The sequence below is a fragment of the Vanessa tameamea genome, chromosome 16, assembly GCF_037043105.1.
Source record: "Vanessa tameamea isolate UH-Manoa-2023 chromosome 16, ilVanTame1 primary haplotype, whole genome shotgun sequence".
In the NCBI taxonomy this organism is placed as follows: Eukaryota; Metazoa; Arthropoda; class Insecta; order Lepidoptera; family Nymphalidae; genus Vanessa; species Vanessa tameamea.
Window position 1 is genome coordinate 6058697 of NC_087324.1, and position 24183 is coordinate 6082879.

Below are 24183 nucleotides of genomic sequence, written 5' to 3' on the forward strand. Positions count from 1 at the left end.
CAAAGTTAGTTGGCTTATCGAGCTTGTCAGGCTTTTGTTGTGTTCTACTTCTATCTGATTTACTCTCGTGTAGATAGAATAAATCTTTATGTCTTCTGACACATAAAGGAAAAGGTTTTCCTATACGTATTATACAAAATATATACATATATATTTAACATTTATATTTTTTGTACATTTTCACATTGTATACATTTTTGCTATTCATAATTATAAAGCCAATTTTTTGTGATGATGTGTTATTTGAAAGAAAACTTAAAATTAACACACTTACAAGGTCTTCCTTTTTAAAATAAATTATTTAATTAAATATTTCTTTTTTCAGTGGGTATTCGTCCTAAAACATTTTTTTAACTAATATCTTAATCATTGTAATTATTTTTCAAATCAAATCAAATGTGTTTTATTCGAGTAAACTTTATATTGAAGCAGTTTTGAATCGTCAATATTTCAACACTACCACAGTTTCTGAAAGCATCCGCGGAAAGCCTCCAACCAAAAAAAGGCATAGTTGCTCCATAACCAGATTTAAATTATTGTTAGTATTTACAATGATTGTTCAATTAGTCGTGAATGGAACCCGAGCCTAAATACAAGCAGTTTTTTTGAAAAAGTATTATTTTAGCGAATAATAAGATTTATTGATTAAATTAGTCTGAATATACTTTTTAAATTAGTTAGATGGTACTTGATTATATTTTCCGGCGTCATAACATATATACCATTACCCAAAAACGTTCTCTGTACCGTATGCAAGCGGAAAGGAGGGGTTACAAGTGTTTTTATTTCAAGTATAATAGTAGGTATGTCTATTAACTTTTGTGGATTTTTTGTATATTCTCTATAAAAACATAGAATTTTCATAAAAATATTGCGAATCACCCGTTAAAAACGTTTTTTTTTTTTTTTGGGGTAATTATGTCCTAGAACTAATATTACAAATAGTTCGGAGAACTTATTTCTGTAGCATTAATACAAATTTAATATCTGCGACATTACCCCATAACAACATTCCATGTGACATAAGACCATGAAAATTACTAGTATAAACTAGTCTAGCAGTACTTACACATACATTGATCGAATTACATTGATAAATGGCACTACTTAGTTTCACTGTTATTTGGTTGGTATACAAATGGATGGCCCACTGAATTTTGGACCCAGGAGTAATCCATAGAAAGGACCGACCGTATAGCTGTTTACCCGTTCGTCAATATAATAAAATAGAGATGTATTATTTGCCAACAGTACAATGTTGCAGTCTTATTAACAAATTAAAGTAAATCGTTTATATATATTAAAAGAGTAGAGGTCCTAATATTGAACCCTGTGGTACATCAAATATAATAACAATAATTAATTAACCATGATATTTCTAATATTTTACTGGCACAATCGAGATTGGTGGTTTTTATTTGAGTCATTATTGACAATGAACCTAAATAATTACTTTAACTTCCTTATTTAATTTTAATAGATCTTGAAAAGTAACAAATTCGTCACATTTAATAAATATGACAGAAAAATAAGGATTTTGTTGCTAATAATTTAAATTGATATACCATAAATCGCTGGTCTTTTAAAGTTTAATGATTTAAAAGCCTTTACTACTTTATCAGATGTTATTTAACTAGGGGAGGGAGCTTTACTGCGTAGAGATATTTTCAAAGAAAATATCTACCTCATTCTTGGGAACGTAACGCTTAAATAAGTCTAGGGCGTCACTGGGTGATGCCAAGTCCCATAGTTACTAGAATATTAGAAAATACTTTTTGAATTTGTTGCCTTCATCTAAGTATTCACTTATAATATTCCCTTTTATATTAAGAGATATTTGCCCTGCATCAAATTTCATTTTGCTTGTCTCTGAATTAATAATATTCCAAGTAGTTTTCATCTTATTTTTAGATTTTTAAATGCTATTATTAAAATACAACGATCGAGCTGTCTGACAATCTTGTTTAAATAACTGGGAATAATATTTAAAAAAATAGAGAAATTTACATTTTTGTTTTCAATTGTATGTATACGAAGGTGTACTTTATAAAACATTTTTATTGAAGACATTGATTACGCAATGTATAACGCGACTTTTTGAAGAGTGATTAATAATTTGAAGAGTGATTAATAATGAATATTATAGACAGTTACGAGATTGATTTATGTATCTTAAATATTGAGTTACATTAAGAAACAAACAAAATAAATAGTTTATATTATTAATTTAGCGATTAAGTCAAACGGTTAGAAAGGCGATCAAAAGTATCAAGCTATTTATTTAGTAATTAGGCCAAAATCGTATACCGTTCAAAGTTTAATAGATGAAAGCATTTTTACTAAAATAAGGTATTTAATGGAAAAAGTTTTAATGGGATTTGATGAACGAAACGCTTCTAATATAAATTTCTTAAAAGCAATTTTGCCAGTCACAGAACCACATTTCTTTTCCATCTCTTTGCAAGGATTTGGTTCTTCAGACATACAAATATTTCATATTTAATGTAAGACTAACATATTAAAGATATTTTAACATATTAAATTACCTTTTTAAGTTTCGTAATCAATTTAATTTCTGCTGATCTATTTATACAAAATTAACAATAGCTACAAAATTAATTATTTTTAATGCTAAATAACATTTGTCATTGACACCATCAATATGATTGGTTTAAGGTATTTTAGTGCGCACATGGAATTTCGTGAATTGAAAATAATTTCGGTTTCTTAATAGTTCATACATACATGGAATCATCTAAGATATATATAGGTAAAGGCAAAACATTTCAATTCATTTTTTCCTTTATTTGTCAACCGATTTTTTTTTAGCAACTACCGACGGCTTAAAGTATTAAATTATTGACTAAAAAAGGATATAACTGATTTACGCAGTAGAATAAGTTTGACAATAATGTTTATTGTCGAATTTCGAACATGGAGCAAACACTACTTTACTACTAATGTTTATAGGAATTATATTGTGAATATGAACGCAAATAAGTAACGACCATTTATTTCTAGCTATAAATAATCAATTTCTTAGTTTATATAGCATTTATTTCTCCATTAGTCATAGTAAGCCACATTAAAAACTGTTCGTCTGGGTCAAATTCAATATAGTTGTTGTATTATATACAAAACCACTTTAATACGATATGATATACATTTTTTATTTCTTTTATTATCCTAATATTAAAACCATTGGGATTTGAAATATATACTACATTTACTTATATATTTTGAAGCTTAAATTATAGTAATGCTTATAATTTTTAAATTACAAGTAAAGACAAAAGAAAACCTAAAAAGGCCGCCCTGATTGCCTATCATGCAATATCCTGATATTTTTATCCGTGATAATCACATGATATTGGCGATGGTGACAGTTTTCATACAAAAATTGAAAACTTAATAAAGAAAAAATATTTTCGGTCTTAACATCCACATTTTAAACATTACTTCTTATTTTGATTTGCTTTATTAACCACATAGCTATTCAAGAACCTATATCTACTGAAAACAAAACAAAATTCAATAAAATATAAATGTACCTGACACGTTCACCCTTAATGTCTTTCCTCGTAAGACCACACAGACATAAATTAAGGAAGAATGGCTCAAGTTTCGGCTTTAAGACCAGATTGTATAGATTAAATGTCCGTCTTAGAGAAGAAGCGACAATCGATGGTAAGAAATGGGTCACATTTCAGCCGTTTTCTCTCTTTGCTCAACTGTTTTTCTTTGTTCATTCTGTGAAAATCACGCTACTTTGATATTAAAGTGAATGAGTACGTGCGGTCTCGTCTCAAATGCAAGAATTCATATTCTTTGTGTCTCTTTAAAGCTGGGAAACTTATTTAACTAGGAGAGTTATAATATTAATTAAAGTATAAGAATATACTTAATTTTATTGTCTTTCATTATTTTTTATTTACAATTAAAAAATACGCTAGTCGAAGAGACTACCATAACTTACGTAGGTAGGATAAAGTTTAGCTTTCACCGATTAACTTATGGCCATAGCCCGTGATGAGGCAATAAATAAACGAATGATGTAAGCTTGAAGCCATAGCCGATGACTAACTATTAAGATTGATGATTATGTCAGTTATACCGCATGTACATAGTCATCAATCACATAGAAATATCTCTATTGCATTGCATGCATTCGATGCTATGCGTCCTCATTCCTCTCTTTAATAATTTCATCTTGCCCGGTTTAAACCGCAGGAGATATTAATGTTTGCAGAGCATTCAAACAATTTCCTAAAACGCTTCCAGCTCCCAACTCTATACATACTCGTTCATCGGTACACTTGCGATGCCCAAAAAATCTCCCAATTCGGGGAAAAAATCTTTAAAAGTAAACTCATAAGAAAATCCTAATTAAACTAGTGATTTTGTTCCAATTAAACTCACACGATACATAAAATATACTAATGGTAAATGACATAATTTTCGGTCACAAAAACAAGATAGGTAAATTGAAATATACATTTTAAACATAAAGTATAAGAGAGACAGCGGAGCAGTAAATATACTTCGCTAATATGAATATAAATGGTTGGTTAGAATTTCGCAAAATTGACACAGGTGAAAGAAATAAAGCTTGCTGATAAGTTAATATTATAATGCCTCACGTATATACCGAGACCCTTTTATCCCTTAAAACGCCACCCCAAGTCTGATGAGCTGCAAGATGGATGGCTTACGAGATACTTCATCCCGTGTACTCATAATCTGGGGTAATATATCGAGAAAAGAAATTGATAGGAATATATTACTTCTATGTCAAAAAACCTTACTTAACTTGTGATCACATACCTTTTATAAAAGCTGTTGCAGTGAAGATTTCCTGAAAAAATAAAAAAGGTATTTTAAATCTTCTTTGCAAAATATAAACTCATACTTCTTTGTTTATATAAGTAAAATGTAAATAAAATATTATATTCGGTAAAAACAGGTTTTAAGATGTAAGGAATATAAAATACTTGCAGTTGTTACAAAGAAATGTAACTTGAGCCAAATTCAGTGGGCGTTACATCGTTCAGCGCCCTGATTCGTCTGACAGCTGATAAAAATGATAGTACATAAGCGAAAGATGTTCAATCTGTTTGCTGACTTATTTTTACTTTTTAAGTAGACAAACGACTCACTAAATTTTAAAAATATAACAATTACAATATTAATTATAAAATAACACAATAGTATTAAATATTGTACAACATTTAATAGGTGTTATTTTTATGTAAAATTTGTTGCATAAAATGGTATAAATAAAATCTAATTATAATTTCTTAACATATTAAAAGAGCAGGATTTTAATCTACACTATTATTGGATTTCTCCTCACGTATTCTGTCTAATGATGCCGCTCTTATATTAGCAAGTCAACCCTTAGAATTATATTACAAGGTTAAAAGCCGAAGTATTATTAGTTTGTCTAAATAAATATTTTTAGCCTAAATCCAACAATCTATTGACCTCATTCCAAAATTATATAAATAATACGTATTTATAAAGATGAACTTCTGTCATAACAAAGAAAGTCACAAACATTGTGCTAAATTATGTACAACTAGCTACCCTACCTGGCTCTGAACTTTTTATTAATCAACATATGGTACAATTATAATCTATACCCTAAAAATAACTCAGGAATAATACAGCATTCTACCAGAGAAAAAACTTTAGATAACTCCGGAACTGACGATCCAATTAATCTTTGTAGGTTGATATTTAATTAATCAAATGAAATATCTCCTATATAAAAATAAACAAATTTTACCTCTTTATAATACTTCCCTTGAAATAAAAAAGTATAAAACTCAAACGGGCGAGCGAAACAACTGAAATCGACATCTGGAAAATACATTTGTCTCGTTTCCACAACTTTTTTATTCCCCATTGAATAAGTTGGTTGTAAACTGACAAACGGTTTTGTGCCTAACATAACTATGATAATAACATAAAAATGTCTCTTGTTTTTTAATTATAATATTTTTTTCTTTAAATCCAAATAAAAAGTTAAAACCATACAGTTACATAAAACAAAATGGATTACGAGTTCATTACATTCAGTTTGAATATAACAAATTGCGCGTTCCGTATCAATATATGCTCCAAACATTCATTTTCGTATGAAACTGAAAACAAACGCTTGTCACAAATCAATGGGCGAAGATGTTATCTTAGTCATCGGTCACAATACATGTAGTCAAAAGCGACATTTAGGTAATTACAAGCCGCCAGCTTTCACTGGTATTGCCACACCGCTCGCGATACGCCCAAAGCTTACATATACATATATGTTTCATAAATCGATAGTCGGTACTGACGCCGCGGCAATATTACATATATGCAACAAATGGGCATACAATTCTCACAGGCAAATATTCTCGTGCGTATATTATAACCCAAATATAAACAAATAATCGCAGTTGTGCTATACGCTCAAATTGATTTTGTAAATTGTTTTCGAAATATATTTTCCTCTTTTTTATCCGTATTTGGCTTTTGTATCTCGACGACGTATATTCCTAAACTAACATTGTATTGCGGTCGAGCATAACGACTTCATTCCTCGGTCTCGGTCGATATTACCAAGTGAATTTTTAAACATGATAAATTTCTACGATATGCTAAATTTTTTTTAGTTAATATTTTATGCTCATAAAATATTAACTAAATTTAAACATTAGATATCTTAATTCAAAACTCGCTTTTTAATTAAGCACATTTATCTTTTATTTACATTAATATATAAAGGAAATATATTTTATTTTTGATTATTAGTTATGTTATGTTTTTTACTATTGTTTATATTTCGTAAGCCTGCCTTTTACTTATAACATATATATTCCGTTTGTGTACTTAATAATTTATTTTCATCGACTTAAAGTAAAGAAATAACAAATTAAAGTAGGTAAAGTAACGGTAACATAAAATAAAATAAGATTTATTTGGATTCTTAAACATAACTCGCCAAACATACACATATATTAGGAGGTAAAGAGTCCAAACGGAAAAGTTTAATGAGCTTTTTATAGGTACATTTTCACAAAACATTATTTCATAGTTATCTGTATACGTGTACTTGTGAAATTAACTAGTAATTATATTAAATTAGAATTATATTAAATTAGAATCTCTATAGCAATTGATATAAAACATTATATACTATTTAAGTTTATTGTATTTTGTTTTTAAATTAAATTCATCAATCAATTAATTCGTTTCAGTAATTTATAATAAACACTAGCTGTTACCCGCGGCTTCGCTCGCGTAGAAAATGAATATATTTACAAATTAACTGAAAATATTACGTCAATATAAGACCTCTTTGTATACCACATTGGTGTGTATTTCAGCCCTTTGGGTAGAATATCCAGAAACGCTTAAATACGTATCAACTCATTTTTAATCGTTAACCCAAAAATAAAATTTCGAGCTTCTAACTTCAAAATGACGGACTTCCAAACTAACATGTAAACGAAATGTCAAACTCTATTTCTCTCCTTAGGCGTAAAATATCCAGAAACGCTTAAATACGTATCTACTCATTTTTAATCAGTATCCCAAAAAAAGTTTCATGTTTGTTTTCATTCATGCATTCCATACAAACGTTCAACCCCTATTTCACCCCTGGAGGGTAGAATTTCCAAAATTCGCTCGTTAGTGGGTGTTATGATATGTTAGTTTATAAGTGTACAGCCTAAAATATAAGTTTTATGCTTCTAGTTCTAAAAATGACAATACTTTCAACAGCTTATAACTTTTCATCCCCCTTTTCAGCCTTTTACAGTACTTTTTTCCAAATAAAAAGCCTATGTCCTTTCTCAGGCTCTAGACTATTTGTGTACCAAATTTCATTTAAATCGGTCCAGCAGTTTTGGCGTGAAAGCGAGACAGACAGACAGACAGAGTTACTTTCGCATTTATAATATTAGTATGGATAGTATGGAAGTATGGATTAACTAATTTAAAGATTAATTAGAATAAAATTAAACAGACATGCTGTATTTATTATAGAGAAAATAATGAAATGATAAATTTATAAAAAAATACTATTTTATTTATTCATTTATTTTTGGAATTCAAACAAAGTAAACACAAAATGTATGCGATCGTGACTTATATGAATAATGAACTAAGTGCTATTTCACATACAGGCAATCACTAAACACAGGACTGAAACAGAACTTGTATAAACTAATTCGATTTTAAATTTAACGTAACGTAAATAACACGAAAAAAGACAAGTTACCAAACAATGGCAATATATGATAGATGATGATTAATACAGTAAAATATTTTTGAATTTACGTAATGACTGACTGAAAGTAACAACGACTGCCTTTTAAAATACAATTTTATTTTTAAAAAGTCATGAATCAAAGATTTTATCTTTATTTATACAAGATTAGATCTAAAAAGTTCTGTAAAATGGAGTATAATGACGTTATCTTCGTAATTTTAAAGAGAATTTAACCTCATCATTTCTTATCGTTTAAAGTAGATTTCATTATGCTGAGGATGGGACGAGAATAATGTCGAATAATTATTTTGTACAGAAATAAACCCGAATTAATTGAAAGTTACGTGCTAACGCAAAAATCAAGTAATTAGCAAATGAGACCCTTTGACTTTGACGTTAGCTTGTTAATTAACATACTATGAAATGGACAAAAATGGAACACAAAGTACTTTAATAGAAGTTTGAATACTCTTCGACCTTCTCGTACAGGCTCCGTACAGTCTATTCGCGAGCGATTGTTATAAACAAATGAGTAAGCGATACATCAAAATAGGCTCTCTTTTGTGATTAAAATATATTTCTATGCAACCGATTTAGACGTTTAAAATATTGTTATAGAAATGACTAGTTTTCATTGTAATTATTAAAAACAAAAGTTTGTGTACATCAGCAACATGTGAATGAAAATATTAAGCCTATATTTTATTTGTGTGAATAGGGTATTCACACATTCTGTAATTAATTAATAATTAATGAAGGGGTTGAGAAATGCAACACAGTTTGTAATTTCGCAGTGTCATCGTTCATCAGTTTTGATACAATATTGTAACATAACAGTTCCTTGATACTATGTCATCTTTATATATGCGTTCGCACAACTTCGTTAAGAATTGAATCTTCGTACAATTGTTGATGACATTGCGTGAACGTACGTACGTACGTACGAATGTACTATTACTAAAGTGTTGTAACGCGTTCCGGACATTACATAATATTTTATATAGTTAGTCACTTTTAAAATTAATATTTAAGAGCAAAATTCAACAAACACGTATAAATGTATCTTAGTTCAAACAGAACAAATACTGATATTAAGGTTAATATTTTATTAACACAAACATAAATCATACATACTATATTCCCTGTACTCTATGTTAAGACGGTAAAGGGTTACGTTATAATTGCTAAGATATCAATGTCTGAATATGTGGCCATAAAATTGGTGCCATAATTTCTGTCATGAAATATTTGTCATAATATTCGAATTAAAACAATCTATTATATTTGAAATTAGAATAAATTGGTCGGTTAAAGTAAAAATATATTTAAATAAAAGTTGTAAAGATCAATCTTTATTTAAAAAAAAAACTGTCAATTTAAAACCATATAACACTTAGACATATGATAAAAATATCTACTATGTATAATTTTCGCATACATGTATCCGAGTGAATCGTAAATTCAATAGTAATTGTATCGTATGATTTACGGCAAAGGTAGGCATTGCCTAACTGTTATGGCTCTACCCAAGACGCTTATATCTCTTTATTTCTATCGTGGAACCCCTTTCTCATTTGCATACACTTTGCTGACCCTACACTGATAAAGCCCTTTTTATAGCAAGGAAAAGGATTTCAAAGTACATGACAAGTATAAAAGATATCTTATCTCACATATTTATACGATCTTTATATCAACAAAAAGCAAAGCTCACAGAGAATGACTGAGAAATGTTAAACATTGCTTTTTAAAATTATGTTTTAAAAAAATCCTTAAATACTCTCTCTCTGAATAACAAATTAAAAATGTACCGGCTGTGGACATCATTATAGAAATAATGATGATGACGAAAATGTAAAAATGAACGTCGTAAACTTTCAAAGGCTCTCGAACCTTCTGTTAAAGAAATTTTCCATAACACGAGAGATAATGCAAAGCCTCTCGGTCAAATAAGAATTCAAATTAGGCAATACCACGCGTAATAGTAGAGAGCAGTGCCTGCGAATTCATTATCGTCAATTTTGATATATACCGTCCTTATTTTTAATTATACTGATAATTATGTTCAGAAAATATATTACATTTTTTTTGTGCTAATGTTCCCTAACAATTAAGTCGATTAAGTTAATACTTATGTACAGCTGCTGTGGTCATTAGCCTAAAGGTTTCTGGCAATATACCATCAAAGAACATTAGATGGCTCGTAAGACGTATCGCGATAATTTATAGAGGCATTGCAAAACACGCCGGATTTTAGTTTTATTTACAAATAATTCTCATATATTGTATACATTTATACAATTTAACACTTCCAGGGACAGTACACTAGACACAATAGCTGAGCAATTGTTATGACTTGTACAGGCCTTCACTGTCCCAGAAAGTTTTCATATAGAATATTCAGGCTATTGACACGGTTCGACTAACATTTTACAAGTGACATGTTTAATATGGTTAAATTATGTAGGTATGTTACTTTCTAACAAAATAGTGAAAATATATCGTTATATACAATCTATTTTTATATTTTATTAATTTCGATATCGTATCAAAAGCAAAGCGTAGAAGAAATCGGGAAGTAATTTTTATAAACGTAATATCGACCCATCCCAACAGTCGCTCGCACGGGTACAATTAAGGTGTTATTCCGCTTAGATTTGGTGTATCTCTTTTCTCAGTCTTAATTACTAAGGAGCCGAGATTGCCGAACGTCCAATTAAGACGTAATGATATAATTAAACTACCTATAAATATATTCCGTCTGTAATCATTTTTAAACTATAATCTTATAAGCCTAAGCTAAAATTATTCTTCTTAATTTTAATAGACAAAAGTCTAAATATTAACAAGCTATCGCTTAGATATCTATTGATACACCGCTGATGTAGAAAAGTACAGGTATCGTAAACGAAAGGCACTTGAACGGGAGCGATAAAAATCGTCTGATCATCGTGACCGGTTCGGACGTAGACAGAACGGCGGCGTGAGGCGTGTCGATCAGAGCAATTATTGTGATTGCTCTTTTGCTGCTCCTCCTCAAATGTATTTTTACATTAGAACAATGACATTAAACGATACCCAATAAACATTATACGTTGTCAATATTCATTTATTTTTTTATATAATATTACAAAATTGTTTTTAAGCTGCAAGAACTTAATAACCGAGTAGGTTCTATTAATACAAAACCAAATAAAAACACTAAATAATTATATACTAACATGGGCTGCGATCCTAAATTTATTCTTAATAATTTCATCAAAATATATATCTTAAATACTTTTCATAAAAAACTCAAGAGAAGTTTTAAATTATTTTCAAAGACAAAGAATGAAAAAAACCCTCTGCTATTGAATAAGTCTCGAAGAAAATACTTCTTTGTTCCACAAATAGAAAATCAACGCTATAAAATGATAAACTGTATGCTGCGCACTTATATATTTATAACAGAAAAGGTTTGTTTCTTCGTTGTTTCGGAATTCGCTGAGAATCTACTAATCCGATTAATACATTTCGCATTATAATAACTTCCAGATTTAAGAACTTTATCTGTATACTTTGATATATAAGACATATCTAGTATAATATATTTTATGTTCAGAATTTTTGATACACAAAGTCAATCCTAATGGTTTTTTTCGCAATCGCTAGCAAAACTATCAGAGGCATCGAATCTTCTAATAAGGACTTTGTAAGTTAAATACATGTAAGTTTAATGAATCTCTTACAGATAATAGTTATCTATAATAGATAAATAGAAAAATAAATCAGATAACAGAGGGGTAAGGTGGGTCTATGTAGGTCTGGGTAGGTACCACAAACCTATAGAATATTGCGGTATTTTAGTTCGTCACAACAAGCTTAAAACCTTAGTTGCCCTAGTAAGGCGCACGTCAACAGAGTTAGGAATAGTAAATATTGCTCGAAAAGCCAATTTTATAATGGTAAGTGATCGCCACTTATCTATTGAATTTAATTATAAATAGTAATGTAAATATTTTTTTCAGAAAAAATACGCCATTTAAATTGTGATATCTATGTTCCATTTTCAGATATATTAATAAAGCATATCCAAAACACTAAGTATACAAACAATGATGTCGTAAAAAAATATAGTCTCAAACACTTTCTTAAATATAGCAAAGTCTAAGTGCTACATTAGTTAGTAATATATTTACAAATTCTGCAAATATAAAATATGAAATACTGTTGCAAACTTTACTGAAGAAATTTTACGTATTAAGCGGAATTTTCAATTTTAAATCAAATTATTCATAGCTGTTAACTTTCTATTCTGTTTTGCATTTGATTTTCTCAATTAGGTGTCTTAACAGATCTCATCGGAATAAATAAGGAATCCGTGTAACAAAGTCTCGGGCGAAGCCTCCACTGCGAGACGGACCATTGAACAGACTCGAATAAAGATATTCTGTTTGAAAGTCTAAATACAGATAACTTGCCCTTTGTAGTTATTATATTAACTTGGAAGTGATTATATTATTTTTTGAGATTCAGGAATGACAATATACTTTAATTGGAAAAACGAGAATATGATAAACGGTTATCTGTTATGCTGACAGCTTCTATTAATCATGAAACTAGAAAAATAATTTTCAATGTAGTAAAAACAAAATGAAAATATATAAAATAGGCTTTTTTATTAAAAAACCTATTCATATGGAGAAGTATTTGTACCGACTCTTCAATCTAATGGCTTTTAATGCGAGATACCAAATACACATAAGTCTTATAAATTCTTTCGAAATAACGGATTTTCATACGATATTCTTCTTCGTCGTAGAACATAAGATTAACTGACGGAGATTCAACATTTAAAAACGCTGAAATGACATAGCAGGATTTGAAGTGACATCTGAATTTGATCTACATTTCAGATATTTTAAACCAATAAAAAAATAGAAGATTATTGATTTTTATAAAATTATTAGGAATATAAAAAACTTATCGTTGGCAGCCGCAAAACTTTAACGATTTATTATAAATGCGATAAATATGAGTGAGCCTTTGTGACATTTCAGTGGGAAATCTAATCATTGCGTTTATTCATACAAGTAATGCTAAGCATAATAATTTGAATCATAGGAATTTTGTATTATAATTTATTTAAATAGTAAAGTTGTACTGGAATAATAAATAAGATAAAATACGTTTTTTTCGGGTGGGATGGGTCTGGTGGATAGGTTATTAAAACAATAATGCCTTAGGGCTCTGAATTTCGGTTCGTCACAGCGGGCTTAAACTTAGTTCCTATGGTAGGGTTACATCGACAGAATAAGGAATTGTAAATATTTCTTGCAAAGCCAAAGTTTTTATACGCAGTGATAAGTGATCACCACCTAATTTATTTATAAAATACATATAAAGTTCGTCGTATTTATATGTTAAATTATTTATCATTTATAGTTTTGAAAGGATCGCTTGAAATGTGCCTGGACTTGTAATTTTCTCTCCAACTACGTTGACATAATATAAAGCTCTATCTCAAGTTGTATGCAATATAATTCTAAGTCATAGCATAGGTAGTTCTGAAACAATAAACTATCATAATATGTGATTTCCATATCAGATTTTTTTAATTCAAAACTCGTGTATCAATCATTTAAAGGTATCACTCAAATTGCATTAGTAAATACCAATATAAAAAAAAACTATATTTTATTTCAAAATATGTCTTCGTTTATATAAGACATTTGTACACAATTATGTTGTTAAGCTGTTGTAACAAATCTGTACAAAATGTTCGTAGTGCAACAATGTTCTTGATAGCGGAAACACGTTTGCCTGATATGAGCAGATTAAACTGAACAAGAACTGAACGATGGAACCGTCTCGAATTTCATCTAAATCTATTTTGTAATCCAACTTTCTCATACGTGAAACGTGAGCTACATTAGTATTTCTGAACAAAAATTCATAACACGTCCACGTAACTTTTCACCACGTCCTAAATTAGGATAAAAGCAAGAAAATGGCATAATTCAGCTTGTTGAAAGCGATGACCATTTCAGTCTATTAGAATAGAAAAAAAATTAAACTTTGAATCCTTAACGATAAGCTCACTTTATTGGCTAGAATATCACAAACCACTTTACCTTATCTCTTTAAAGTAGTTTCATTTGAACATTACCAGTATGGCCCTCGACTTTCAAAAGTTTCAATATGGAAGCAGATTGTAAAATTTTAAATTGGACGATTACGTTTTTTAAAGTATTAAAAGTAAATTTATAGGACGATGCTGATTCCCACAATGCTATAGATCTACTCATTCATGAAGACGCGCCCCTCCACGTTAAATTATAGTTTTATTATTACAAATATAATATAATTCTTTTTTTTTATGATACAGAAAGGCGGACGAGCAAATGTGCGACGGTAAGTAGTCATCACCTCCCATAGACAATGGCGCTGTAAGAAATATTAACCATTCCTTAAATTGCCAATACGCCACCAACCTTGGAAACTTAGATCTTATATCCCCTGTACCTGTAGTTACACGGGCTCACTCACCCTTCAAACCAGAACACAACAATACTGAGTACTGCTGTTTGGTTCTATAATATTTGATGAATGGGTGGTACCTACCCAGACGGGGATGCACAAAGCCCTACCACCAACAATTTTTTGCTGTATTTACTCTTATGTTAATCATTACACGCACGCTAAGACATCTTTTAAGCACGAGCATAACTCACACTAATGCACGACGATAATTTAACCTAGAGCGGCTCGCCTTCGTTAGTGACGAGAGCTATACTAGCCTACTTTCATGTAAATAAATCTATCCTCAAATACACGAAACTTAAAATTATTAATTTTTTGTTTTCTTTTCGAATGCAATTCTAAGCATGCAGTTTTGACTACCTTCTTTCCTTAAATATGTTTATATGACGAAATAAAATTCTTAGAAAATTATTTGCAACCATTTCTGCTTTAGCAAATCTTTTAGGAGTCTATTACGTAAAAGTGCGACCGACAAAAGCTTTTTTTAATGAAAACATATATGCCGTTGACAAAATATGAAATAAAAAACTTATAATATTTTTATTTAAAGTTCGCCAACGTGAACATTTCGGTTTTAATTTGAACGTAAAATTTAATCCTAAATTTCAGTATATGTGAATATATGTACACATATGTACCACATTTACATAAATATATTTATACAGAATCATACACGAAATAGAATCAAATCTTTTGAATCAAATTAACCACTTATTATAAATTTATCAACTTTATAAAACCCTGAATTTCATAAAAGATAGGATTTAAGCTGTGTAGCCCGCTTAGGATATTATTATTAATGTATGGGACATTTATAATTTGCTGGGCAAAGACTCGCTCCGTTTTCGAAGAACAGTTTATGAAGCTTATTCCATCACATAACATCTGACACATGCAAGTCCTCACTGCCGAGCCCGAGATTAATCATCATTAACACAAATTGACTTGATGGTAGGACTTTGTACTCGTCCGTCTGGGTAGGTGCCATACACATGTCACTTATTCTACCAGGAAACAGCACTTAGTATCGTTGTTTTCTGGTTTGAAGGGAGTGACGTAAAGTCGTTCACATTACATTGATGAAGGAATTATTAATATTTCCTGCAGCGGTTACCGGTAGTTACCGTCAGATTTGCCATTCCAACTTCCTTTTACATAGAATAAACTAAGAACATAAAAAAATCAGCGGTGCCTGTCCGAATTTGAACTCGCGATCTTCGATAAAAATACACGTGCTCTATCTAATGGGCTAGTAAGATTATTAATACTACACATTAAAATCAAAGTTAGTTACAGTTAGTAACAAGATACTACACAGTTTTTACGTAGTAATTATACTAATACGATGTATTTTTAAACGTAATTGACAACCAAACATGCACTTAATTTTTTTATTGTGTTAATTATAGTAATAATTATCATGAAAGTTTCATAATTCATAATTACTAGTAATGAAAAGATATTGTTATAAAAATTGCTAGTTATTAGAAACGTGAAAAGGGCATTTAAACAGTTGTATTGATTTGAATATTACGATTATTATAGCACAGAAATTTACATAATATATTTTTGGTTGAATTTTTGTTACGAAAATTTGATTACAGCAAGCTAAGAGTTGCAAAGGTACATCGGGATTTCTTCACGAACTATCAACAAAGCTACTCCGAGGCGGTTTATCTTTCTAATTAAAAAGTTTCGTCTTAACATCTTCATTGTATGAAATAAAACTTGAAAAAGTTAATTGTTGTTACTATAGACAAAAATAACTACTTTTATAAATCAAATCCTGTTTATAAAAAAAAAATCTATTCAATTCATCAAATTATTTTATTTTAACCGACCGAACTTAATCGCGACGTAGCGTTTTATGAAAACACTCCATCTGATTACTTTAAACAACGATACAAACAATATAAAAATCGTCAAACAATAAAATAATAAAATATCTTCACAACAAACATTTGTTGAGCATTTTAAGGTTTAATTGGGTTCATAAATCAGTGAAATCTGATAAATGTTATCTATTCATTGACTCGTAGGAATAAATGTACAAAATCAGAGACAAAAGAAATGGCAAGCATCGGATTTTAATCTGGGACACAACGAAAACTTGTACATCCACTAAATATATAGCACATCGGCCACCTTTTTGATTAATAAATATTTTCCTCCGTCATACCAGCGTTTCGATCACGAAAATATTTTTTACGTGAAAGTATTGACAGCAGTCGCTTGCAAACTATTTTCGAATCGCAGTTTTTCAATAGTTTTGTAATACTCAGACTTGACGTAGTAAGTATCTATAACGTATATTCGGTGGAATACTACGCTAAACCATCGAGATCCAATCACTTTTCAGACTTTCAAAGCTGTCGGGATTAAAATGTTCGCAATTTGTAATTTCAGCTTAACAGTCGAGATGAGGGTGATAATATTTTGAAATATAATATGCAAATTTGTATAAAATCATAAATTATACATGATACCTTAATATGATGTTAACCTTTTTCCTCTTAATAATGAACACAATTAAGATCAGCTTTGACCGTCCTAGATGAATTTCTAAGTCACGCTGCCATGTCTTTAGACTTTATACGTTCCCATGATTTAGGATACTTTAGGAATATACGTGTATGTAAATACTTAAAGTGGAAATTTTAGGTACATACGTGTACTATGTACCTAAATTTTCGGTGTATTACTTTCGAGTCGTACTTTACCACATGCGCTTCTTGATGGTTTATGGGTCACGAAGTTTAGTAATTCAAGTTCCCAAAACTTAACCTATTGAACGGATTATAGAAATGTGTTAAGTCTGTAACAGCTTTGACCTTATCTTTCAGCTAGATGTAAAATATTATACTATATTCCTTGAAATTTACAATTTAGTCTTAATTTAATAGTATCTCATAAATATCGAAACTATATATTATTGTACACTTTTATAATTACAAAGTACAGAATAAAATAATATTTTTACTTCATTACAGATAAAGTTTATAAATTAGTTATATAATTAAATAAAAAACATTTATTTTTTCTGTATATCATTAAAATTCAATGTCACCGAGGTCATATAAGCTTTTTAATAAATGTTATTATTTAACATACTAAGATATTTTTTTTGGGGTATTGTTAATAAATAAATTAAGTGTTCAATACACAATTGATATATTAACACATTAAAGGTATACGATCGAGAAATTCATTATCTCACAACGCAATACACATTCAACAGGTATATCGCTGTAGTGATAGACATCCTTCAAGCCAATGCTAACAGCGACCGTAACGGCGAGCTACGGTTTGCTACGTAGCGCTACGGGGTTCTACGCTGGACGTAGGCGTGGGCGTGCGATATTAACCGCGCGTTTATATCTCGTTTACCGAGATACCGTTAGACAATAAGAATTACTTACGCGAGGAGCACGGTCCAGATCGGGATGCAACACTTGTAGTAGCGTGTGAGCCCGCGTGGCCGGGCTGTGGCAGACTGTTGCTCCCAGGGCCGCTTCACTTGTTACGTGCTACCCGCCGCCCTGCGCCCCTGCACGCTTACCCTGGACTACCTCCCTCCCCATCCCGTTCCACCGCCTTCACCGCGCGCCTTCCATCACACCCGCCCCGGGAACCCCACCCCGCATCCGCTCACCAATATCACGGATCTTTCACTTTGCAGCGTCCTTACTCACCTAGGCAAGGTACGTACCTTGATATGTATCAAAAACAACCTTCTAATTTGAAAAACCACTCAATCTTATTAAATAAAATATTCTAATTCAATAAAATTTAATGAATAATATGAATCTAGAAACTGAATCCTTAACACAATTGCCTTGTTTCCGTCTGTGTACTATGCTGGTTTATTTTATATACATTACTTATATTCGCTGAATACAAATCAAACAAAGTATTCGTTTACAAAAAATCATGTTTATTTTTAAAATAAACTGAAAAGTTTAAAGGTTCCATAGGTTAAATAAATAAGTTTCTGGCTTGAAACCCAGCCGAGTCATTAAAAATAAACATCAATCAGTTAAAGTAAAACATATAACTAGTATTTTTTAGATTAATAATTAACCTTTATAAAACTCATAATTACTATCACCTAGAAGTATACAGTATACAAGTAAAACTAAATCTTACGTAAACTTGAATAACATGGATTATGAAATAATTATGATAAAATGCCTCATTCACAAGATATTTTGCGGCGACGACAACCTTGACTTATAAATAAGTAAGACATAAGTTGCAAGGATATCACCGACATCAATCAACATAGAGGGTTGTCAAAGGATCTAAAAAGTAACTAAGCAGTATATTATTAATATTTATTTATTTACTGTATTACCTACTTCGTCACATGAAGAAATTAAACCATGATTTTTAATATTTAAATCTAGAATACTCAACGTTCACTTAACCGTAGAACTTCTGATGCTATTAGATAGAAACTTGAATGTTCGATTAATGTGGCAGAATTACTGAGTTACCTAACTTAATTACTCGGCTTCATGTGTACCCACAGTTAGTTGTGTTCGCAGTTAGATCATAGAAAACAAAAACTATAATAAGTATCTAAGTCAAATGTTTCTAGTAAAATTCCGTAATAATGTGAACATGAATAGTGTTTAATAATCTAATATATAAATTTAAAATAAAATACAAGAATAATATTTACAATCAATTGTATTAACATTTTAGCCCACCAATAGTCTCAATTACAATTAACTCGTTTATTAATCCTATATATAAATCAATGTTAACACCACTCAAGTATTGTATTCTTGGTACAGTTGTAAATAAAGCTTTGCTCTTGCAACCTAGTTTCAATTAGGAAATTGCTAAGATTAGTATCCCTTCTAGAAAAGTCGATCTAATATTCTGTGTATAAACGATAACAAATTTTTGATGGGGTATTTGTTAAAATCTTTTTCGATTATGTGATTAAATAAATGACTATACTTACACGCCTTCTTCTATACTAGAGAAACTATTAAACTGAGACGGCATATCTAGTGATTGTAATTATGAATTTTATATTTAAAAAAAAACTTATTACAAAATATAAATAAGTAATTCGATATTATTTAATAACAAAAGTCCTGATGCGCACAGGTAATAAGTCATAAAGGTTTTAACATAGTATACATAACTTTTCTTAAAAATATGGTATATAAAGAACTATTATACATGTAGCAGGCAGCTAACTAATTTTATGAGCTTTGCTTATTAATAATATATAAATATTTTTACCTAATTAAGAAATATTTTTTCTTATATGTCTATTTTCAGAAGAATCTAAAGCAGATTATCCCATTCTATTAACGGAAGATGTATTGGCGAATGTCATTCAAGAAGCTGGTTGAATGTAGCCATTTAGTAAAATAACTATCCTGTTCATTGAATGGCTAATTGAGCTAGTTATCTGTGACATACATATAGATATACTAGACTCATAATTGAGCACAAATTGTACTAAAACTCCCCACCGCATATCTCATGGCTTTGTTTCAACGGTTTGTTCAGATTCTATTCTTGCAATGCCTGTAAATTTTCTGGTCCAGATTTTGTTTTCTGTAAACATTTTTGTCGCTTACAATTCGCAATTCGTTTACGATAAATTAGATTAGTAATAATAAATATAAAAATAAATTTAAACAAAACCGTCTATTTTCCCAGTTCGTTAAACATAAAAACACTTATTAAATGTATATGCTTTCGCAAATTTTTCTGCAGCCATCATAGTAATCTACAAATAGAACGTTTTTTTTTAATATCTCAAAAATGGTAAATCTGTTTGGAATCGATGCCAATAAACAAATAATTCTATTATAATGCCGTTTATCTTTAAAAATAAAAATAAAAACGTGATCTCGTGATCATTCTAAGTTAAATATAATAAGCTTTATAATAAACAAGAGCTTATATTTAAATGTGAAAACTGGTAAAATACAAGAAATAATTGCAATAATGTTCCCGTGATATATGTGAATTATGAATATATCAGTCATACTTAGTTTGACAGCACACTAATCAATAGATGAGCGATGTCAACCGCGTACGTACTCGGCATATCGCGATAATCCGCAGAATTAAGCCAGGAACACGTCTTCTCTCGAAGCAAATCTCATCGATCATGCAGGTGGTCTCACGCCAATTACTCGGCGATAGCTATCGCAGATTGGATTTTTAAATACAACTTCTAAAATGGTAATATTTTAAGTCGTTACATAATAATCGGCTTACAAAACAGCAACAGCAAGAGTATAAGTAACCTTACACTTAATAGCGTACTACATTGTTTCAATATAAGGATCGAAAGTATCTTATACACAAATAAAGGCACACGAATACTGATAAAAGAAGACACATTTATTATGTATTATGAAGGAGTCTTATCAATTACATTACCCAAATAATGCTTGGCTTTCTGTCTTATGAATTTCATATTTATCCTCGTATTTTAATCTCAAAATTCATCATTGATTAAATTATCTTTTTCGAAATATTAAGGTGTACATATTTTATATATCCCATCCATCAAGCTTGTCAAAGATGGTTTAGTAAAGAAAATTGTATTAGAAATGTTTAAAAAAAGTAAATTAATACCATATAAATAATTGGATATAAACATATAAAAATTCTATTGCAATAATGACTCTACTAATTAGTATTATTCTTATTATTCTTAGTATTATTCTTATGTTACTATTTAATTATTTCATCATCAATTTACCTATCGACATAAACCCGTCATATGTATTGTTTCCTGTTAATACCACGTCGTCAATTAGCTAGCTTATAAAGGACCAACCCAATGGGAGGAACACTGCCAAGTACACACATACATTCTCGTACCTCGGATTGTACGTAAAGCCGCTTGTTTTGCGTTTGAGCTCTTTCAGTTCGTGTCGGATTTCCCGTCTCATCGGATTATGAAAGTCGGAGAATAGAGAATACATTATGGATTACGCAATGTCTTGTGCACCATAATGTATGTCTTGCGCACTTAGCTAATTCCCTTCGAAAATTTCATCATAATCACTCCGTGTGCTCATGCATCGTTCAATCGATTGATTTGATAGGTTTTATTGACACTTGCGTAAATATTTTTGAAGTAATATCATCAACGTTCACATACAAGAGGCAGCACGCGAGTCGTATATGAAAATAAAATGTTCCAATAAAATAAAATAAATCTAAAAATTCAATAGTTTATTTAAAATTTACTTGAATTACAACTGATTATTCATGATTTCGTGTTACCAACATTAAAGAGCTTTCAACTTCAGATGTAAATGTAAAGAGACTTATTTTCAGACCACAAATATGAAGAAATTATGTTTATTAAGTTATGAATATTATTAAATAACTTATTTGGATTACTTCAGTCAGCACTGGCCCTAGGGATGCGCGCAGTCGCTGTAGGCGCCAGTCAATTGTGTGTCCCCAAAATGCCAATGACTTAAAAAGAAAAAAAATATAAACATCTTATGAAACACCGGTTTATTTCTAGATAAGTTCAAAGTGACATGTGATTCTAGGGGTCAAGGGTAGGGTGACTATGGCGCCAAGATGATGCGGACTCAAAGAGCTGTGTTTAAGTTGATAGTTGATCATCACGAAATTTGTTAATTATTTGTTAAAATAAAACAATAAAATACATATATTTTATTGACTTGAATTCATAAGTAATTTCAGAAATTATACATATATAAATAGAAAAACTAAACGAATAATATTTTTAGCAATCGTACTTAGAAGTAATGGTCATAATAGGTACCAATAAACCCATCCAATAATTATAATTTGTCGAGTGATAGAGTACCAGGATCTTTATCCTTGACAAGCACTTGAAACCGATAAACCTAATAAACTGATATTGCGAACAATAAAATAAGACAAAACTCTATTTTAATCGCTTTATCTATATAATTATTTAAATACTATACAAAATAAATATACTTTATAAAAATATTGTTGCAATATTTTTATATATACTATATTTATATACATACTATGTATATATATACTATATTTGTTTTATATATTTATTATACAGGGTTATTGGTTATTCGACGTATTCCCGTTAAGAGCGGCGAAGGTGTTTGTCGAAATGGCGATCCATTTCCATCACCAATGGTTCATCGATAAATCCTCTCAGTAATTAAGAACATGGACTGGAAATCTTTCGACATTAATTTGTCGTCTCTGAACACTACTAGTTTCCCGGATTCGCTTATTATAAACTGAAACATTGGGTAGCCGGTGAAGAGGAAACCGACGTGAATAATCTTGCATTGGTTAGTTATGTATTAAACTTATTTGCGAGACATTCAAAGAGCGAATTTAAGTTTTGTTCGAATACAAATTTCCACCAGCGTCTTTTGTGGTCATTTTAATTCGGTTGTTTTGAAATAAGTTCCTAGTTGTTATACATTTTTGGAGAGCTGATAAAACGGTTATGTTTTTAAAATAATCTGCAGGACAAGTTTCATAACGATTTTTTGTTTTTAAGGCATTTTTGTGGAAAAAAAATTAAAAAAAAATTGAAATAATATCTTTTTCCGTCTCGCATTTTTAAATTTGGACCGATAATTATTGTTTTAATTTTAACAAAAAAACAGTGTTTATTCGTTTTTATAAATCAGAAGAAAAAAATAGATTTTCATTGATACTTTTTATTAAATAAATTTTTGAAGTTGCATTTTTGACTTATGTTGAAAAAATCTAAAAAACGTTGTAACTCAAAAATGGTTAACTTTTGCATCATGCATATGGGAGTTAAAATTATCGCAAATAATCACCCCTATCACCTCCTAACGGGAATACGTCGAATTACCAATAACCCTGTATATTGCAATAAGGTATGTATTTCGTATAGTGTATGTATTTTTTATAATTGAATTAAATACATATTCGCTTTATATAAAATGTATTCAAAAGTCATAGCCGTTTTCACTGAATCCTTAAATATTTTGTAAAAAAATAATAGCCATTCCTTCTTCATTTTTATATGTGGATCGGAATTTATGCACTGTCTCATCGTGGCCTTGAAAGCACTTGTGGTATCCATGAAAATTCCTTCGCGCCGACTTAGCGAACTTAATATATTCATAACATTCGGGCGACGGGTTCCAACGACGCAGAGAACTTTGTCCCTGACTTCACGCCCTAAGAAAAAGGGAAAGATGCATACTAACTAATCACAATATGATAATGATGACTTACATTTTAATTATATTCGATTTTAATTATATTTTATAAGTAAGTATTACACAAAAGTATTAAAATATAGAGGAACTGTCTTCATTTAATGTTTACAAAAACTACTTACGTTTCATAATTTTTATATTTCTTATCAACAACCTATTTTTTTTTAAATAATCGTATATCTA

General features: G+C 30.0%; 2 protein-coding genes across 2 annotated transcripts in view; one reads left to right on the top strand and one right to left on the bottom strand.

Annotated features, from left to right (window-relative positions):
* The window catches only part of Fife (fife), a 122932-nt gene extending 104654 nt beyond the window's left edge, over positions 1-18278 (bottom strand). Inside the window, exon 1 of the mRNA XM_064217303.1 lies at positions 18199-18278. The gene's annotated coding sequence lies outside the window, so the exon portion shown is untranslated. The remainder of the gene's footprint in view (positions 1-18198) is intronic.
* Positions 1-24183, top strand: part of LOC113394025 (DNA-directed RNA polymerase III subunit RPC8) — a 225939-nt gene that overhangs the window by 150694 nt on the left and 51062 nt on the right. The gene's annotated exons all lie outside the window — the stretch shown is intronic.